At 40.7% G+C, this 16,073-nt stretch overlaps 1 long non-coding RNA gene and 1 pseudogene across 1 annotated transcript; both read right to left on the bottom strand.

Moving 5' to 3' along the window:
- Positions 1 to 517: 517 nt before the first annotated feature.
- On the bottom strand, positions 518 to 3,959 carry LOC147630965 (uncharacterized). Its single transcript, XR_015267453.1, has 3 exons — positions 3,897 to 3,959; positions 3,728 to 3,750; positions 518 to 758 (listed from the first exon to the last, which is right to left on the bottom strand). It is a non-coding gene; the product is annotated as an uncharacterized LOC147630965 (long non-coding RNA).
- Positions 3,960 to 12,840: 8,881 nt separating this feature from the next.
- LOC147630964 (uncharacterized) lies at positions 12,841 to 13,437 on the bottom strand (annotated as a pseudogene).
- Between the last annotated feature and the right edge of the window lie 2,636 nt (positions 13,438 to 16,073).

The following is a 16,073-nucleotide window of genomic DNA, read 5'->3' as shown; positions in this document are numbered from 1 at the left end:
TGCATTTAGGGGTCCGCTAAAGTGTCCCCTCTCCTTCCTTTAGAATTTCTCTCATGATTGTGTTTACCCGTTTCACCTCTTCATGATCTCTCCTTGATATCTCCTTTTACAATTGTACGTCTCTATCTCTATGCATGGAGAGCGTAGGGCTAAAAAGCGTTCATTTGTTCCATTTTATATAGTAAGGATGTACGTTGACACATCCATACCTTGCTCATCACCTACCACTGCCAAAATTGCTTGCAAATAGTAGATCAGTGCTCGAAAAAAAGTATTTCTAGAAAAAGTAGAAAACCCATGATCTAAAATATGGAAAATTATTACTAGAGAAAAATTTGAAAATTAAAAGTTTTTTACTACTAGAGCCCTTGAAAATTTGAAAGTATTCATACCTTCAACTCAAATTTCAAAAGGTAATTTGTAAAATTTAAAGTTGGATTTACACTAAACCCCAGTTTTTTTTTGGTAGAAACTTTGATTTAAATTAGAAGAAAGGAAAAGTTACAGCTCTACAGCAGAGATAAAGGCTCTGCGAGGGGCACAACTGCTTACATAGTCCTGCATAGGAACATCTGAGGGCTTTCTAACAAAATAACAAGATTCTTGTACTATGAGGAAAGGATTCCATCAATCATTGACAGTCGATCTCTTGAGTAGATCTTCATGAGCCTAGACTTCCAAGTCTGCCATCTTCCAAGCTTGACTTCTTGGAAAGTCTTTTGAAAATCTTCCACTGCATCCTTCATCTCCCCCATAACCTGCACAGCAACTTTAGAAATGTGAGATTTTAAAGCCCAGATATGGTTCCTCCCTCCATTAGAGAAGACAATCATTTCTTTCTTTCGAGATTTCATGGAGGAACAGACATCTGATCATATGCCACAATGGGGGATCAAGGTGCATACATTCACCCAAAAGAACCTCTTTAGGAGAAAATGGGTTGGGGTGAATACTCTTAAAACAGGTATACAGAAGGTTTAGAAACTTAGCATTGTACCTGCAATGAAAAAACATGTGGGGAATGTCTTCAATGTCAGCATTACACCGGGGGCACAAACCATTACCTTTACCAATCTTGGCAGCACGAGCACCTGTCCAGATCCCCTTATGGAGGATGAGCCAGAGAAAGCAAGAATGCTTAACAGAAGGGGAGAAGGCCCAAATAGACTTAAACCTATAGCTCCATTGGCTAGTACTCCACTTAAGGTTCCACTTATCATTGAGCAAGAGGATAAGTTTAGAGTTATCTCTGCACAGGTTCGGGACAGGCAGGAGAGGGCTACTGTTGTTCCAGCAGACCAATTGGGTAATAGGCTGAGGAGGGGTAGGGATCAACAAAGGGAAGATGGAAGACATAAGTGTTAACCTTTCCATTAAAAGATTAAGACAAGCAGGAGAGACAGTAGCAATGCTAAGGATGTCATACTGGTCAGCCCAGTGATTAGATACCCAGAGGTCCTTCCAACTACAAAAGCCAAGTTTGTACAACTTGTGACCTCTGCGTAGCTGAGAATCAGAGATAGGCTGCACAAATTTACTGAACCATATAGAATCATAGGGCAGGTAGAGGAGCTCTTTCTTGTCCTTTAAGCTCACCAAACTCTTATACTTAAACCAAGCATTCCAATACTGGTTAGCAAGAGTAGTACCCTTAGCCTTAAATGGAGCATTGGACATAAATATCTCATTGGGGGAAAATTTGTCCCAGGCCTTAAGATTCCTATGATGAAACCGCCCACAGTTTCTGTGAATGAAAAAAGTCCAAAAGTCTTTGGTGGAGACACTTCTAACTATCCATTTACAAGCCAGTTTATCAGCCATGGTTCTGATGTCTAGAAGCCCAAGACCTCCTTGATCTTTAGGCAGGGTACACTTCTCTAATGCCACCTTATGGTTCTGATGTCTAGAAGCCCAAGACCTCCTTGATCTTTAGGCAGGGTACACTTCTCTAATGCCACCTTATGGATTTTATTATTGGTGGCACTGTTACCCCTAAGAAAGTCAGCAGTGAGCCTGTCAAGCTCTCTAAGGTGTGTCTCAGGACAACAAGCAAGGAAGTATATGACAGTAGGAAGGATATAGTGGTTTAAAACAAAGAGTCTAGAGGCTAGGGTAGAGTTATAATCATTCCAATGCTTGAACTTGGCTTTGACTTTTTCCATAACCCAGGACCATCTACTCTTGATGGAGCAGCCAAAACCCATAGGAATCCCTAGTAACCTGAAAATGGTCCCAGAGAGGACTTGGGTACAACCAGCATTAGAGATAGAGTCAAGAATGTTACCTTTAGAGGCCCATACTCCAGTCTTGGAGTGATTAATAATAGAACCACTGGCTTCACAGAAGATGTCAAGGCAGTTCTAAAATTTTTTAACACTTAAGTCATCATTGGCAATAAAGGAATTAGAGTCATCAACAAACTGTTGCAGACATAGATCATGATTAAAACCAGGGACAGGAATACCTTTGATCTCACCTTTATCAAGAGAATCCTTTACCAGCCAACCTAAAGCATCAGCCACAATAACAAACAAAAGAGGAGCAATGGGGCAGCCCTGCCTGATAGATCTCCTAAGAGTGATAGGCTCTGTAAGAGATCCATTAAGAGAGACAATAGCTTTAGCATTACCAAGTAGCACATGAACATATTTAATAAAATTTTTCCCAAAGCCAATGTCAGACAAGGATTGTAGAACAAAGTCCCATTCAACTCTATCATATGCTTTATCAAAATCAATTTTGAAGAAAAGAAAATTAAGCCCAATGTCTTGGGCAAACTCACACCCTTCCCAAATGTTGATAATGGCATCAAGGATATATCTGCCCTTAATAAGGCCTTTTTGCTCCTGTAGAATGATATCATCCATTAAAGGGCTGAGCCTCCTAGCAAGGGTTAGGGCAAAAACCTTATAGGTAGAGGTAAGACAGGTAATGGGTCTCCAGTTATCAAGCAAGTCCTTTCTCCCCCTTTTATGAATGAGCTTAATGACCCCAATGTTAACAGAGATAGGGAGGGCACCATAGCTGAGAGTCTCAAACCAAACTTTCAAAAGATAGGGAGCAATCCATTCCTTATATGCCTGAAAGAATTCATTGGGCAAACCATCCATCCCAAGAGTTTTACCTTTAGCCATGTGCTCTATACTTTCTTTCACCTCATCTTCGGTCAGAGGGGCTTCAAGCTGAGACTTCATGAAAGGGGTGACAGTCTTTTTCCTGCACATAGCTATATTAGCTCTAGCATTAGTGGTCCCCTCTGACCTGATGGGCATCTCAGAAAAAATTTTAGCATAAAAATTAGCAACAAAGTTAAGGTTATCCTCCTGGGAGTGGAGAATTTGCCCACTTGAATCCTGCAAGGGAGGCACAAGATCTTGAATTTTCTTTTTTTAAAGCAGATTAAACATATGTTTATTGGGTTTATCAAATTTCCCTGCCCAGACCTGTCTAGTAAAAACAAGCGCTCTTTCATCTCTTCTTGCCTCATTACATCCCTGAGACCATTAAGCTCATCAATATGGGAGGAGGTAGGACTGCAATGCATTTCTAGTTGCTGGATTCTGTCAGAAATGGTCTGTCTCCTATTCTTACGTATCTGAGTAGCCTTACTCTTGTAGATGCTCAAAGTTTTCTGAGTAAGCTTAACAGCATGCATCCAGGCTTTAGCAGGAGAAACATACAGATCAAAAGCAGAGTCAAAGTGATCTTTAATAAGTTTAGAGATAACCTTTGAGGAAAAGAGAGTAGCATCTGCATGAAACCAACCACTTTTCTTTTGATTCACCTGGTTGTTGGCCTCTAGAAGGACTGGTTTATGATCAGAGACACAAATGGAGCCAACAGCTCTACACTGGATATTATAGAAGTCATTAAGAATAGGAGTAGAAACATAGTACCTGTCCAGTCTGGCTAACCTGAAATGCTCCTTTTTCTGAGCATTATCCCAAGTGAAACCAGACTCACCTGACACATCCTGAAGGTTGAAGTGATTGACCAGCTTTTCCCAAAGATTTTTTTCCCTGTCACAAAGAATTTTCCCTTTCTTCTTCCATCTGTCTCTAAGAGAAGTCACCATATTGAAATCCCCAAATAAAATGACATTACCTGTGATTTGGAGCAGCTCAGACCACACCTGCATTCTTAGATTAACATCACAGGGGGCATACACAGCAATGAGGGTTAGATTGAAAGGGCCCCCAATTTGGGCACTCACCCAGCTCAGGTTACTAGTATACTGTGTCATCTCCTTAGAAAGGGAATCATTGATACCAAGAGCCAGTCCCCCTTTACCATTAGGATGAGTAGAAGTAAGCCAAGTAAAGTTTTTACTAACTCTGGCCAAATTAGTTTGGAGAAAAAAATCAGTACACTTAACTTCATTAACACACATAAAATCAAAGCTGAGCTTACAGTCATTAATCCAAGTCTGGATAGCCTTAGCTTTAACTGGATCAGTTAACCCCTTGCAATTATAGGTACATCCTTTCAGATTATGAGCACTCATCATTTTCTAGAGTTTTTGGGGGGTTTAGTTAGGACAACAGAAGCTCTGTTAACATCATTGGTTTTTTCTTTTTTCCTTTTGTATTTAGGGACCCTAGGGGAGGAACTAGAGATAGGGCCAGCTTTGGTTTTCTGAGGGGAAGTTTCAAGAGAACCAATAAGGGTGTCTTGAGAGTCAACCTCATTAATTTCCATCTCAAATTCCTTATCTATGGGAAGGGAGGAATCTATAAACTCCTCATCAGAGTCTTCCTAAGAGGTGGGGACATTATGGGAAGAGTTGCCTGGATTATCCACCCTAGCCTTATCTTCCTCAAGACTAGGAGGGGTAACCTACTCTTTATCAGGGGACAAAGTTGGGCAGAACTTCATCAGACCCACCAAGAAGGGGACCCTCAACATCAACAAGCAAAGGAGCAAACTTATTAATGTTTTTGTTACTAGTTTTAGCAATCTTAGGTTTAAAATTATTCTTTTTTCCCACAGCAGTGAAGCCCTCTATGTCAGTTTCAGCTCCCTTCACCTTGATATTGTCTGGGCAATCCTTTATTAAGTGCCCTTGTTTGTGGCATTTAAAACAAGCATTAGGGAGATTCTTGTATACAATAGCCTGTGTGTGTATGACACAACCTTCCTGGTCATGAATATCTATGCTATACTTGAGCTCTTGGGAGATGTCCACTTCAATCAGGATCTGAGGGTCCCATTTAGGGTTAATCTTTGGTTGGGGCCTTTGCCCAATAACCTTCCCTAGTTTATTACCCATCACTTTAATCCACGGGTAAAAGCAGAGCGGAAGGTCAGGAAGGTCAACCCAGACAGGGGTAATATGTGTCTTTTGCTTGGGATCAAATCGTATGTTCCATTTAGTAAAGACTAGAGGAGTGTTCCTAATCAGCCAAGTACCCTGGGCTAAGATGTCTAGGGCATGCTCAGGGCTTTCAAAAAAGAACAGATAATGACTGTTGGGGAGATACTGGACATAGGGAATCTTAATATTTCTAGGCCCCCAATTTTGTCTCATCCAGGCTTTAAGGGTGTCCATGGGAGGTCTGGGCCCATGACAAGTACCAACCAAAGTCTTGCTCTCAAGATTAGCACACCACGAATGAAGCTCCTGAATGTTACACACAATGTGGTCAGAGACAGGACCATGATTTTTAGGTTGCTCAGTATTAGTAGGGGTCGACTGAAAACTCTCAGAGAAAATAGGGTTAGAGTTAACCCTAATAGTATTTTGTTGAGGCTGTTTAGCCCCCCCACTAGAGCCAACTAGATTATTACCAGACGATACTCCAAGGTAGGGTAGACCTGTAGAGAATCCTGTAACAGAGCTAGGCAAAGGGCAGGAGAATCCATGCAAGAAAGGTCTAATCTCAGACTCAGAACCTGAAAACATATTATACTCCTGAGGGTAATAGGGTCTTGGGTGGTCAGGCCCTACATGCAGGGGATTCCTCATGAAATCAGCAGAAAAGGAGGGAGGAACCATACCTGAACTGAAGTACTGGTCCAACTGGGGTGGGACAAATCCTCTATGGGGGTGGAAGAGAGGCGGTTGAAGGTTGAGAGCGGCTCCCATCAAGGTACTCCTCCCGGGCTGCAGATGTTCAGCTTCTTTGCCAGAGCCGGAGTCGAGGACTGCAGCATAGGAGGTGGTAATGGTTGTAGCTGATGGTCCATTCCCTTGTACAGAAGCAGCAGGGGTTGGGTCTTTGAGGAGAGGACTCACAGCAGAGCTGCAACTTCCTGCCATACTGGCGGAAGCCCCAGAGGGGCGACGTGGCGAGACCCTCACGGGGCTGAAGCGCGCAAAGAGTGGCGAGAATAGGTTTGGTGCAGAGCACTGGGGCATGCAGTGAGTTGAGCAGACGAAGAAAGGGCTATGGCGACCACACAGAACGGTCACATCATCCTTCGATCTCGTCTCTCTTTTTTCAACCCCAGTTTTTTTCGAGCACTGTAGTGGATGTAAAGTGGTAGTGGGAATTCCAATACACATCGTGACACTTCTAGCGCACCCACAACTACAATCCTAGCCAGGAAAAAAAAAAGGATTTGATACAACGTTCAACCCAAGGTGAAAGGGATTGATCTACGCAAAGATAGTATTAAAAAAAAAGGATTTGATGTAACGCTCAAAATTGCCATTCCCGAAACACAAGGACGAGGTGTGGAAACAGCTAATCTCAGGCCTCACCTTGCATCTCGCGTCTTGGGCGGGCGGGCGGTTGGGCGGGCGGCCGGGGCGTGTGAACACACGGATGCGTTCACGAGCTCATCGTGCATGCAGCAGAAGGAACACGCCTTTGTTTCCATGAATGCCGATCGGAACCTCGTTTGCCTCCAGAGATGCTTCTCAGACTACACGAGTGGTGTCCAAGTGCAGGACACGTCAACACGGTGGTGTAATATGCACGGCATAGATGATAGGCGGTGCCTGCAAAGTCGTGTAACGTGCGTAGCGAGCACGAGACTGCATATAATATACGGAGCCTCTTCCGCTTCCATGATCATGAACTTCATGCAATCTGTGCCTCGCAGCCAGCAAATAGGAGAAGCGTTTGCCGCATCGAAGCAAGTAATCCGCTTTACTCTTACGCCTTAGGTTAATCCGATCTATTGAGTGAGATAGAATGCCGGGGCCTGGAGGACCGGGCGGGCCTGGAGGTGGTAATCCTTTGATAGACTGCCTGTGCTGCCCCTTCTTCTTACTGCAAGGCTGCCTCGGCTGCCTCTGCTATCCCTTCCGCGGCGGTGGCCCGGGTGGTGGTCCTGGCGGCCCAGGAGGTGGTTTTGGAGGCCCTGGAGGTGGTTTCGGCGGCGGAGGCGGTCCCGGAGGAGGAGGAGGTGGAGGTGGAGGTGGAGGTGGAGGGCCACGTTTCTGAGCTCTAAGTGGACTTGTCTTGCCCTAATTATGTAAATGTAAGGCGAATGTAATGAAAAGGGTTTTCGTTGTTCACCTCAGAAATACAGTTTAGTCTACCATCCCGAGAGAGAGAGAGAGAGAGAGAGAGAGAGAATATGTCTAGGTTTGGGTGTTCTACCTTCTCAGGAAGAACTTGGCTTCAAGCCCTGATTGCTAAGCAACCATGAGTTGCTTAATAAAAATTGATGGATGTTCTTAACTTTATGTTAGTGTTAGAAAACCATCTTTCACAGTGCTTTTGGATGTTTTCTTCTAGAAGTTGAAGGTAAAGAATATTTTGTAGCTATAGACATCAAGTTCTGGATGTATGATTACGTGAATAAAAACGACATGTTTGTCTTAAAATATTGAAGTGGAGGGGTTTTAGTGCAAATTTCAATTATTTAAAGTCGCAACGAAATTGAATGTGAGGTGCAAACTATTCAAGATGTTGATCCCATATCTACAATCTCACCTCAATCTCACAAGGTGTAGATCTGTGCCTCTAAATCCACATGGCTGTACTTGTTACACTTCCTGTCATTGCAAGCTAAAAGTTTTGAAAGAGCTACTAGTTTTTGGAAATGTGTATCATAATTTAGAGGAGAAGTTGAATGTTAACATGAGGGAAATATCAGTGATTACTATGGAGAAACTATCAAAAAAGTGATTTGCTAACACTTCATATTTGTGATGGTTTTTAGGGAGAATATGGGTAGCTAACACTTCATATTTGTGATGGTTTTGAGTGAGAATATGGGTACCATATTAATTAATAATAAGTGACAAGGGCTCCAACCTTTTGAGGAGCAAACTTGATTAATTATTTTTTTAAAACCTTACAATGCTTTCGACATCTTGCGGGATTTTTACAGAGTTCGTAGCTTCACCGCCTCTCTCTCCCTCTCTTGGCATATCATGCACACAGCTTTTATAAGTCGTTAGACAGCTTCCTAGATGATGCTTCCTTTTTCCACTTGTTCGTTGAACTTGGGAAGCTAGTTAAAGTCAAACGGGAATTAACTTGAGAGTTGGGTGGAGAATTATTATATTAAACCTCTAGAATTAGGATTAAAAACATCGAATATGCTCTCAAGAATCTATAATTTAAGTTGTGAAATGAATTGCATGTAAAACTTGCCGATGATTAATCTAGGACATGTTCTCTGTTCATGATAATCATAAATATCTTATCATTGTTGCAGTAACAATGTGTCATGTGATAGATAAGATCACTCCTTCGTAGAGAACTACACAATTAAGATTCCAAGTTGTTATCTATGAAAGACAATGTGTCATGTGATGGATAAGATCACTACTTAATTAATATTGCAAGTTGTTATCTATGGGGAGATGCGAAATCTATGCTTAGAACTCCCTAAAATAGTAAGATCTTCCAACTAAAATTTATGTGTGGGGTTTGGAAGACCACCACCACCAAAAACCATGTCCCCATGTTGGGTTATCCATACTCATGTGAAGTTTATGTGTGGGACTTGAAGACCACCACCACCAAAAAGTTCCCATGTTGGGTTCTTTCAACTAAAGTTTGTGTGGGACTTGGTAGACTACCACCAAAATTGCAAGTCCCATGTTGAGTTCTCCACACTAATGTGAAAATTTCACCCAAACTTCTTTGCACATAATTGAAAAACATCCATGTTAAAATCTCTACAAAAAACGAACAGTACATATGAAAATATCTATGGGAAACCAAGTTCTCCATATATTGTTTTCTATGAAACAAGTAAGCCTAATTTTTTAATGGAAAAAATTGGCACTTATGGGGAGAGTGGAGTTATCTTTGAATAAATTATAGATCATCCCCTCTTTTCTTATCTAAATGCATGAGCCCCTAATCGCTCATGAAAACGCAATTATATGCTGAAAATGATGATTGAAGGAAAATGCCACACAGCTAGAAAAACTTTGTTGAATGTAAGCTTCCAAGGCTTAATCACTCTTGGCCAGGCTTGGGTAAGGGTATATAAGCCTTAAGCGATATTGCTCATGAGAAGGAAGGCCGATTTATGCAAAAAAATGGAATTGTTAAGAAACGCATAATCATCCACGACATTTGCATGGAGTACAAGCTTGATGGTGCTCCATGTGAAGAGAAAGACTAGCACAATTAAAACCCTAAAGTTTGGGCAACAAAAATTGAAAGATGAAGGTAGGATTAGCTCCAAGAATCAAGCAAGGGAAAGGGAGAAGGAAAAAAAATGTTTTGATTAACTACGGTAATCTTGATTAGTGGATTAATTATGTTCTTCCCCAAATTTGGTTCCGAATTTCATATTTGATGAAAACATCCCCAAATTTGGTCCACCATAATCCATAGCCCCCAAAATCTCATGAAAATGTGAATCAAAAAGATAAAATGAAGTCAAGCATAATCACCATATCCCCATTTCTTGATCAAGAAACTCAAGAAAATCAAGAAACTCAAGATCTCTCTCCTAATTTTTGGGTGTGACTAGGTTGAGTTTTCTAGTTAGAGAGAACTTCTTTGTAGGTTTTGGGATCATGTGAAATATCACACTCATGCACTATTGATATAAAATTTTATAAGCAAAACCGTGACTCTAAGAATCTCTCAAGCACATTTATGGATGAGGGCACTATAGTGCAAGAATGGATATATGTTGAAGGTAAGCTACTTTCAAGTGGGGGGATATATGTTGCCCATAGAGATAAAGCCTATTATGCAATGGTACCATTAGTGTTGTCACCTAATTTTGGAAGATGTAGAATCCATTTGGCTACTTCAAAAGGTGGGTCTCCTAGACTTCTTTAGGCTAATTTTACCTAATCTTGGAAGATGTGGATGTTAGTTGAGTGGGACACCTAGACTTCTTTAGACTAGTGCCACACCTAATCTTGGAAGATATAGATGTGATTTGACTAGGCCTCCTAGACTTCTTTAGATTAGTGCGGTGGGGTATGGATTACCCTTAAGGTGATGAATTATCAAATTACCAATATATTTGTTCATGCTTGTATGAAACACAATGTATGAGAGGTAGATAGAACATCTATGTTTGGCCAAACTAAAGTCATCAAGGCCCATTGGTGGACATATGTGAGACTAAAGTACCTCATCAAGCTTAGCAAGGCAATATATACTGACTTTTATTTCTATAAGCCTAACAAGTTCACCAAAGTTGATCGTGAGGTGCTACTAAAGCTCTACAGAGTAGGATGTTGAAGTTACAATTCATAGTTTTATTGAGCATATTTAGAGGGAGATTGAGAAGATCTTGACATTGGGAAGCCAACACTTTGGTGTAGGACTTTACTTATAAGAGTCATCCATTTCAATCTCAAAGTGTCCCCAACAATTACAAAATCCCATGGAGAGGCTAGTAAACCAAGATTCCAATTAAACTTCCAAGAACTCTAATTAAAAAGAGGCACTAAACAAGCACCACTCTACCATGTCCAAAGATGCCAAGAGTGGAAGAGACTCCCGATCCACTATAAAAAGGCCCACTAGAGCTAAACGCTAGAAGCAAAAGTGGGTACTCATTGGAATTCTCCTAGTGATGACCTCAAAATCAGACACTAACTCAAACCAAACACTATCTCAAGAGCCACCATGATAAGGGAAGGGCAAGGAGTAAGACCAAGAAGAGGAGGTTGTACAGATGATTAGCCCTAGTAGCCGTAGCCCCATTACAAGAAAGAAGCCAATGCTAAATAGAAATACAAAGGGGCACAATACCATTGCCTCCACTGCCACACTTGATGTTGGGACCATTGTCCCTAAATGAGCAAATAACCCAATGGATGGCTAGAGATGTATGTGCTAGTAAGGTTGCTCTTGAGAGCTAACGCTTAATTACCCATGAAAAACCTGACATCTAAGAATTAGGGTGTATCAAGTTGATTCAACACTATGTTTCATAACTCTGTAAAGTGCAAAAGGATTCAAAGTGCATGTAAAAACAAGTGTGGAAGGAATGCCCAACAGTGCCAATTCTATAGACTTGCTCACTACCAATCAGAGGCTGTGGCTCACCAGATGCATAAAAAAAATGAGGATCGGATTCCATGAATTCATTTGGTAAATCCTTGAGAGCTGTCACTCTTTACTCGATAAATTTTACCTAGAGTGGATCACATTCCACTGCAAGCACATTTCTACCTCTTTTCAATGCACTGACAGTTGTGGTACAAGTCCCCGAGATCCATCAACCACTCTCCTTTCATAGAAAGTAAATCAATTAAATCCCTCATCAAAAGCTGAGGTTTTTGATATGGATTTATGACTCCTTGTAGACCCGCACTTGTGTGCTTAAACTTCTTACAAACTCCTGGTCATTCAAAAACATTTGTGTGATTTGGTTTCACAGCAAAATTGTATGATCCTCTACTTTGCACACCCAAAGATGAATAAAAACCAAATGTAGCAGACTCACAAGCCCAAGAGAGATGATCAAGTTTATAACCATGGATGTTTGGCTTTGTCCTACAAAAAAAAAAATTTACATGTAAGAAAAGAGCAACACATAATAACACCTTAATGCTAGTATCAAAATACTCAAAGGTTTTACTTACCATGTCATCATTTGACATGTCATGTTTGAGTAGGTGAAGGCTTTTTGCGCTGCTGTAATTTGATCATGGGCATGAAAAAATACTAGTGCCCAAGAGTCACAAGTAGTGACTTTGCTAAAAGCCTCTATGAATTTTTTGTAGGCAGATACTCCGTACTTCACATCGTCATTGACTGAGTTCGGAGCACAAAAACCATAAGGAGCATCTGCAATGGCCAAAGTGTAAGGACGTGCTGTGATAAAAGTGTCCATGTCTTCAACTCGTCCTTCATGAACACACCAATGAGTTGAAGACTCCTCTATATCATCAGGAATGAAAAGTGTGAGACCAGGAGTGATTGCAAAGCTTTGGGGTTGTTGTCTCCTCCTCATCTCTAGATGACAAGGAGAAAGAAATTGCTCAAAGAAGTCAAGAGGGATTTGCTTGATGGAAACCCGCGGATATTTGTTCTAAAAAAACCAACAAGAAAGATGTGAGACTCTGAAAAAAAAGGTTTGTTAAACAAAGTTGAAAGCAAGATGAGCAACTCACTTGTTACTAAATAACAACATGTACTTCTCCAACTCTTGAGGTTTGCTTGAGTCTAGATGGTAGAGCTTTACCTCATCCCAATTAGAACAATTCAACTTTTCAATTATTATTCTTTGCATTTGAAGCTTGGTTTTTTGCCTCATAGACAACCAAAGAAATTAGAGCCGATGAAACAAGTAAAACTTCAAAAAAAACAAAAGAGTCAATTTATCAAACAAACCTTTCAAATTCTTCTCCCATTTGTTGTAAAGAGATGATTCTACCCTTCACGCATGAGAGAAATGCAATGATCATTGATTTCTCACGAATTCCTTGCAAATGTCTCCACACAATATTCTTCATTTCTTCGGGAATGGGAATTGGTGCTTCTTCACTTGAGGCACATTTGCCTTTGGAAGCTGCAGAGGCGACTTACTGAACTTTTGACCTTTTAACTTTCCCTGCTCATGTAGCTTAAAAATATCATCTGTATATCCCAAATTTCTCCATCACGAAAGGCAAGTTGAAAATACTTATCATATTGTTTCACATTGGGCTTCTGACTTGCTCCACGACCACCTTTCTTTCTTAATTCAAGACCACACTTTTCACAAAGTGTAGCTCGAAACTTGTCATCAATTTTCTCACCACGCTTCAAGGAATCAATCCACTCATTATGAAATAACCTTACCTTCTAAATGAAAGTCATTTCCACCATTAGAAAGTCTGAGTCAATATTATGGTCAAGGGCAAGTACCTTTGCCTCCTCATTTGTTAAACCAGCATACACCCAACACATTGCCGTTTTTTGTACATGCTCATATTCAGCACACCCAAAGAACCCAATATCTGTAAGACTCAGCATTGACCTTAACCCAAGATTCCTTATTAGGACACTGTTGTCTATCCACTAAAACAAGCAAGGGTAACACAATGATATTCGGCTTATTTTTCATTTTGTACTTTAGATTATGAGCATGATGTTCAACAACAGCACGAACCTCTAAGGGTCTTCTTCCTGTTTGGGGATCCATTGGTGGACGCTCAATCGCACTTATGGGAAAAAATCTAGGTAAAGTATCCATCATGTTATTTTTCTTGACCCTCTCTCTCAAAACATTGAAAGAGCTTGAATCTCTTGTGTCAGGTAAGGGGCACCAGAACCAGATGGAAAAATATTTGATTCATGAAGAAACTTAAAGTCCTTTGATTTAGCTGACTTTTTGCTTCATTTCTTGCGAGTAATAGGGGTTTGCATCAATGGAGAGGGGGGGCATTCTTCCTTAACCTCCTCATCACTTGAAGAAATTGAATCTTCTTCTTCCCCTTCGATGTACTCACTTGAAGAGTTCTTATGTGAGCCAAAAAAAACCCTCTAGCACCTCACTATAGGCTCTCCCAAATGTCTACAACCAAAAAAATGAAATCAATGATATGTTTCAAAACAAAAGACACAAAAGTTCAAAAGAGACTTACATTGCATCGATCATCAAGTTTTTTGTGCTCAAAGGATTGATTTCATCCATCTCAAAGTCCTTCAATAAAACAAGAACGGCAAAACGAGTGGAGTCATCACGCTCAACAAGAAAATATACCCTATTTTTACATTTGTGCTCTTGCACTTTCTCGATGCGTCCAACAAAAGAGTACTTGTTAGAAACACTTGAAGGTCCTTTGTGTTTTTTTGTAACAATTAAAAAAGGGGGTTGTTGAATCAATTAATTGCTTACGCTCCCCATGACACCCAAAGCTAAGTGTCTAAGCATGTTCGTACTTGCTTTTGGCAGGAACTTTATCCCATATGCCTTTTGCTTGAGAGCTTTGAAGGGTATCTGCCTCTCTCACAAGCGTTAGGTCTTGCCTTTTTACCTTTCTAACCTTTTGGCGATGCTCTTTGGTGCGCTGAGTCACTGACTCGTGAGGGAATTGTTCAGCGCAAGAAGCTCTCGATGAGAATAACGAGATGGACTTTCAAAACCTGGACTCCATGGTGCAAGAACTAACTGAGAAGACATCACTGCTCCTGAGTGTCCCCTCCTTTGAATCAGGGTTGAGGTTGCACAGAAGCTTGCCTTGAAGTTTTAGACTTCTTTAGAGCAGCTAATAGTGTGGATGAAACCAATCTTTGCATCCCTCAAGCCCCAAGCACAGTTAAGAACATCAATCAACTCTAAAGCTTCAAATATTCAACAAAAAAGCTTCAACATGGGTAGTCCCCTCCTATTCGCAGCATGTGCATCAACAAGAGAAAACAAGTAATCTGTGTAACTTCACCGCTAGACTCCCACCACCCATATTCCTTTTCATCCCTTTGACTCTAGTGAAGCCACTAACATGCCTTCTCTACCATCCCTGAATCCCTTTCCTTGGCATCAATTTCGCTTGCCTTTGACATTGTCTCCCTTACACAACCACCTTTTCATGCCTTGTGCAACCCTTTGCCTTTGCCTCCCTTTTGCTTGCCTTTGCAAACCTACCTTGCGCAAGCTACCTTCTTGGTCATGCCTTACCTTGTGCAGCCACTCCCTCCCGTTTTAAAGCCTCATGGTTTCTAAATTTAGAATTATTTATTTAATTAATATTAAAATTATTTTCCATTGAAAAGAGAATAACCCTACTAAGGCACCCCTTCAGAAGTCCAAGTTAATTCATTTTGATTGTCACACTCTTGCAAAGAGAACTCCGAAGTAGTCCTAGCAATTCACAACCCTTTTGCCCTTCTATCTCGCTACCATCTTCTGTAAACACAAATTTGAATGCTAATGAAAAAACTCCTTGTTCTAGATGATGCTTAAGAAGAGTTTCTTTTGATGTGGTTGAACAAGAACTGCAACAACTTAATGGGAATGTAGCAAATAATGAGAGATAGCGTGAGCAACAATGACCTTGAAGGGCAAGAGGTGAGAGAAAGCAGCGTCTTCTTTCCAATTGCACATTGGAAAGTTCTTTTTGAATTTTTGTTTTAGGGGAAATCATTTTAGACACTAGGAAGATTTTTATATCCAAAAATATCTCAATTTGGAATTACCTCCCTCTAGATATTTCTCTCTCCATGACAAAACAATGTAAAATAGGATCTTCACATACACATCCATATCCATTCTTCACATATACATTCACATCCATTCTTCATATACACATTCACATCCATTCTTCACATATACATTCACATCCATTCTTCACATACACATTCACATCCATTTTCATCACATATCATCCACTCACATCCCATATCATTCATTTACATCTTGATTCACATAACATCTCATCACATTTATTCACATTGTTGAGAGATGTAATCGCGGTGTTGTGTGTATGTGGGAAAGCACCCTAGAGGTGCAAGATATTGTGTGTATGTGTGTATGTGGGAAAGCACCCTAGAGGTGCAAGATATTGTGGTGAGATAGGAATGCCACATGTAATATTGCATGGTGTGTGAGAGTTGACCAAAAGAAGTGGAAAAGGAGTTGCCACATGGATGATGATGTGTAAAGTGGGATAAGGCTAGAGAGCCTATATCATTGTATGGTTCATTGTTATATGCAATACAAGGGAATAGTATTGAGTGTGCAATCTCTCTCTCTCTCTAGTC

Source organism: Cibotium barometz, chromosome 15, assembly GCF_041138505.1.
Source record: "Cibotium barometz isolate CiBa-2024 chromosome 15, ASM4113850v1, whole genome shotgun sequence".
Taxonomy (NCBI): domain Eukaryota; kingdom Viridiplantae; phylum Streptophyta; class Polypodiopsida; order Cyatheales; family Cibotiaceae; genus Cibotium; species Cibotium barometz.
Note: the sequence above shows the minus strand (reverse complement) of the source record. Positions and strands in the feature narration are given on the sequence as shown.